The sequence below is a fragment of the Lynx canadensis genome, chromosome B2 (assembly GCF_007474595.2).
Source record: "Lynx canadensis isolate LIC74 chromosome B2, mLynCan4.pri.v2, whole genome shotgun sequence".
Classification (NCBI taxonomy): Eukaryota; Metazoa; Chordata; class Mammalia; order Carnivora; family Felidae; genus Lynx; species Lynx canadensis.
Window position 1 is genome coordinate 135,486,451 of NC_044307.1, and position 5,846 is coordinate 135,492,296.

The following is a 5,846-nucleotide window of genomic DNA, read 5'->3' on the forward strand; positions in this document are numbered from 1 at the left end:
GAAAAAAAATTAAAAAAAAAAGAACCCTCTTGTCTAGATACTTGCATGGGTCTCCTTCACCTACTATAGGTCTCTTGGTCATAGGTCATCTCAATGAACCCTTCCCTGACCACCATAATTAAAATTAACCCCGTATACATACATGTTTGGGTTTTTTCCAGACAGCTTTTCTCCATGGCACTTTTTACTATCTAACATGCTATTTATGAATTTGTTTATATTTTTATATTATTAAAATATAAGCTCTAGAGGCACCTAGGTGGTTCAGTCCATTAAGCGTCCAACTCTGGATTTCGGCCCAGGTCATGATCTCACGGTTCCTGAGTTGGAGCCCTGCATCCGGCTCTCTGCCTTCAGCCCAGAGCCTGGTTCAAATCCTTTGTCCCTGCCTCTGCCTCTCCCCTGCTTGCACTCCCTCTCTCTCTCTCTCTCAAAAATAAACATTTAAGGGGCACCTGGGTGGCTCAGTCTGTTGAGCTTCCGACTTCAGCTCAGGTCATGATCTCACAGTCCGTGAGTTCAAGCCCCGTGTGGAGCTCTGTGCTGACACCTCAGAGTCTGGAGCCTGCTTGGGATTCTGTGTCTCCCTCTCTCTCTGCCCCTCCCCCGCTCACGCTCTGTCTCTCTCTCTCCTTCAAAAATAAATAAATGTTAAAAAATTTTTGAAAAATAAACATTTAAAAACAATAATAATAAAATATAAGCTCTAGAAGGCTATAGCCAATTTTGCCTGTCTTATTTACTGTTATATCCCTAGTGCTTATGACAGCTTGCCACTTAATGGATGAATAAATATTAGCTGAGTGAATTAATGAATATTGGCAATTAATTAAAGAAATGCAAATTAAAATAACAATGAAATTGTTGATGGGAATGTAAAATAGTACAGCTATTTTGGACACTGCATTGAACTCATCTGATCTTTTCCCAATATAGTAAGAGTACAGATTACAGGGTAATATTTGATAGAATTTTGTATATGCTTAAAAGAAATATTATAGATGAAGAAAAAAAGAGGATTTGGAAAAATTAAGTAATTTTTAATGACAAGTTTGGACTATTACAAAAAGAATTAGAAATTGACATAACAAATATGAGGAATCATTTCATATATAAAGTGATTCACTAATGACCAGAAATGATAATTGCCAGTCTCTTTTGCAGACTCCAAGCCCAGATGTGTATATCTTATGCCCAAGATAGAATACCTTATTTATTACTCAGTGTGTAATTTGCTAGATCTTTAAATTATGGTGTGCTGAACACACACACACACACACACACACACACGCATACTGACGTATCATTAAATATCAAATATTCTACCTTCGTGGGAAAAATGCCATTTCATGACATGATATAGTTTATGCTTGTCATCATCTTAATTACACTTGGAATTCTAATGGTATAAATATTTAAGTGGTTTATATAGTAGATACATAGGTGAAAAGAAATGAGATATATCCTTCACAGTTCTACCAAATATAAATACTCAAGTAGATTTAATTTAGAGAAAAAATTAATAAATTTGTATTGCCTTCCAAATATCAATATCACCAACCATCGTGACTAATTTCTCTGTTGACATCTTTTCATATGCCTAATCTGAACAACCACATTCAAAAGTCTGTAGCCTTACTAAAATACTAGCCAAAAGTAAAATCCTGATATTAAAAGACTAAATATATGAACAACAAAAACGCATGGAGTACCTGGGTTCCTCGGTTGGCTAAACATCTGACTCTGTTTGTTTGTTTTTTTAAAGTTTATTTATTTTTGAGGGATAGACAAAGCACAGGCAGGGGAGGGGTAGAGAGAGAGGGAGACACGGAATCTGAAGCAGGTTCCAGGCTCTGAGCTGTCAGCACATCTGACTCTTGATCTCAGCTCAGGTGTTGATCTCAGGGTCATGAATTTAAGCCCCATGTTGGGCCCCATGCTGGGTGTAAAGCCTACTTAAAACATACACACACACACGCACACATGCACACACAGTGCACTATTTATGATCATATTTGTTGTAGAGTATTCACGTGTTTGACAAGTCCAGCATGATTTCCTTTATTCAACTTTTGTTCCTTTTCCTGCTTTTCCCCCTCCCACCCTAAGAAATTTCAGTTTGGTGAACTGAGATTCATCCTAGTGACTTTTGTCATAACATTTACAGTAAGTTATCTGGGACAGTGGCAGTCCAGGGGCTACAGAACAATTTTGGCTGGCTGAAAAGCCTATTTCTTCATCTGCCTCTTTGTCAAGAACTTTAACTGCCTTTTCTTTGTTGTGATTATTGTAGCATTGACCTTTTCAGTCGATATTAGTATGGTGTTTTAAAATGTAGGTTTGGGGGCACCTGGGTGGCTCAGTTGGTTAAGCATCCAACTCTTAATTTCGGCTCAGGTCATGATCTCACAGTTCGTGAGATTGAGCTCTGGGTTAGGCTCTGTGCTGACAGCATGGAGCCTGCTTGGGATTTTCTCTCTCCCTCTCTCTCTCCCCATTCCCTGCTCTCTCTCTCTCTCTCTCTCTCTCTCTCTCTCTCTCTTTCTTTCTCTCAAAATAAAGAAGTAAACTTAAAAAAAAAGGACCTTTAAAAAAATAAAATGTAAGTTTTAGTATTATTCATGTATGGTGAAGCCAACAGGTCAGGAGATGAATGCCATTGAAAAAATAGTTTTGGGGGCACAGGGTGGCTCCATCTGACTCTTGGTTTCAGCTCAGGTCTGAGCTTGCAGTTTGTGATATCCAGCCCCCATTCAGCTCTGTGCTGACAGTGAGGAGCCTGCTTGGGATTCTTCTCTCCCTCTCTCTCTGCTCTTCCACTGCTCGCTCTCTCTCTCTCTCTCTCTCTCTCTCTCTCTCTCTCAGAATAAATAAATAAACACAAAAGAAAAAAAAGTGGTTTGTTACTCACAGTTCCCAAGACAGGCAGTAGCACACCATGCCATGCAGGGCCAAATAGAAAGTACCAGGGTTGGTCAGGAGGCGGAAGGAGCCAAGAGGAAACCATAGGCAAGAGTTCTTATTGTGGTCTCTATGGGAAAAGTAAGAAAAGGTAGGATAAACAGGCTTTGTTGGCTAGTTTGAATAATTTCAGTGGGCTCTGGGGTATATAGGCTATATCTAATTGTCCAGTACCTGGCTCTGGGATGATTAGGACAGAGGAATATTGCCTCCTGAACCTTAAGAGCCTGATAAAGGAGGGGATTCAGAATATGGACTCTGGATTGATTGTTTTGCATATAAAAGGCATGCTGTGCATTAATAGAAAATGCATATTGGTCTCTTCCCCCAGTTCCTGGCATGGAGCTCCCAAAACCCATGTAATTTCCTAAGTGATAAGACTACTAGGAGGGGCACCTGGGTGGCTCACTTGGTTAAGCATCCAACTTTGGCTCAGGTCATGATCTCACGGTTCGTGAGTTTGAGCTCTACATCGGGCTCTGTGCTGACAGCTTGGAGCCTGGAGCGTACTTTGGATTCTGTGTCTCCGTCTCTCTCTGTCCTTCCCCCCCACTCACACTGTCTCTCAAAAAATGAATAAATGTTTAAAAAAAAAAAGAATACTAGGAACATCTCTTGTTCTAATATTGGGTTTTTTTTTTTTCTTTTTTAAGTAAGCTCTAGGCCCAATGTGGGTCTTGAATTCATGACCCCAAGATTAGGAGTCACATGCTCTTCCAACTAAGCCAGCCAGGCGCCTCTAATATCGGTCTTTGACTCTGTTACTGACACAGAGCTTCCAAAGCCATTGTGATTTCCTGGGTGTCTTTTGGAGTCTTCCTTGGAGTCTTTTGTTCTAATGAAGTAACTCTTAGTGGGCTTCTGGCTGGCTCCTGGTTGAGGGCTGGTCACCAGAAAGACCACGATGTAACTAGACACTTAGAATTTTCAGCCCTTCCCCTGATTTTCTTCAGATGGCACAAGGGCTGAAAATGGAGTTAATGATTGATGATGCCTCTATTAAAATCTTATAAGTACAGGGTTTGGAGAACTTCAAGGCTGGTGAACAGGGGGAGGTGCTAGGAGTATGGCATGCTTGGAGAAGGCATGGGAGCTCTGCCCCTTCCCACATACCTTATCCTATGCATCTCTTTCCCTCTGGCTGTTCATCTGTACGTTCTATTATATCCTTTAATAAACTGATAAACGTAAGTGTTTCCCTGAGTTCTGCTCCAGCAAATTAATCTAGTCCACGGAGGGAGTTATTGGAACCTCTGCTCTGTAGCTGATTGGTCAGAAGCACAGGTAATAACCTGGGCTTGCAACTGGCATCTGAAGTAAGTGTGGGTGAGGGTAGGTGTGGGCTGTCTCATGGGACTGAGCCCTTATCCTGTGGGATCTGATGCCATCTCTAAGTAGATGGTGTCAGAATCAAATTAAATTGTAGGACACTTAGGTGGTGTGGCAGAGAATTACTTATTGGTGTGTGCCAAAACCTCCAACAAACCCCTAAACTAGCAGGCTTTTTTACTGTGTTTTGGTCAAAGCCTTCCTGGAGCTCAGAACTAGCTATGGAGACAAACAAGTGGAAGAATAATGGATGGTAAGACTCTGGGGGAGAGCTCTGTTGGAAAACACAGACTACTTCATCTTCCCTATCTACTTTTTCATATAAAGGTACTTTAGAATCTTATACATATGTTACCAATTAAAGTTATGCAAATCTACATGTCATGTGTTCTAATCTTCAGATTCCTTTTTAATCCAGGCAGTGTGAAATAGAGTGAAAAACCCAGTGGTTGTAGTTGGACCCCAAGAGTGGGTGGGACTTCATTGCAGAAAGCACTTGCAGGTTAATAATGTTGTTGCATATCTCATAGTAGGCAAGGAGTTAGTTGAATGATTTTGTAGTATACCACAAAGATTTTAAAATTTACCCCAGCTAGAAAAGCAGGCATGTGGAGAGGGTTTGATAAAAGAAGGGCTAAGAGAGAAAGAGGCTTGGGTTCTTTCCAAGTCAAACGTTTTACTTTAAAAAAAAAAAAAAAGGCTAAATGTTTCTTATTCTGCCTTGAATGGTAATATCTCCAAGTTCTTCTCAATATTCAAACCTATTAATCTGAAATGCCGACCTTCTTGGCACTCTCTGTTTTGGAGAGTTTCATAAAATATTTTTTAAGAATACGAAAGGGGGAAGACATCATCTTTATTTTATAGATTAAGAAACTGACTAGAAAGGCCCCCAGAGCCCAGGTAGACTGGTTTCCTGCTGAGAATGTTGTTCCCATGCGGTCTAAAGTGATATGCCGAATGTTGAACATTTGATGTGTGGTTGATCCTCAACCCTGTCACAATAAATCACTTGGGGAACCTAACTACCAATGCCTGAGCAGCAGCCCTGACTAATGAAATCAGAAACTCGGGTGCCCCGGAAGACCCCAGAGTCAGTAATTTTTAAAACTTTCCGGGCAATTCCCATGTGCAGCCAAGGGTGAGAACTACCGATTTAATAAAATTTCCCCTCTAAACGTGACATACTCTGTTTATAATGTAGAACAGTCTTCACCTATATTACCAATATTTTTATTTTATATATGTAAACACATACACACAGCTATAGTTATGAGCATACCCATATATACTAGTCTTGCTAGAATATACTAATTTTAAAATAATAGCATCGAATATCTTTTCACTCCGTTTGGATTAGTAGCTCCCTCCAACCCACACCTCCACTCTAATGACGAAATCGGACCTTCCCCCGCTTGACTCCGCCCCTCGACGTTTCGTGGCGGTGCGCGTGCGCAGCCCGTTTTTTCCAGAGTCCCCGCCCACCGGTGCCGCGGGTTCCTTCCACGGACCGGCTCGCTCCCGCCCCGCCTCTCAGAGTCCCGCCCCCCAATAGC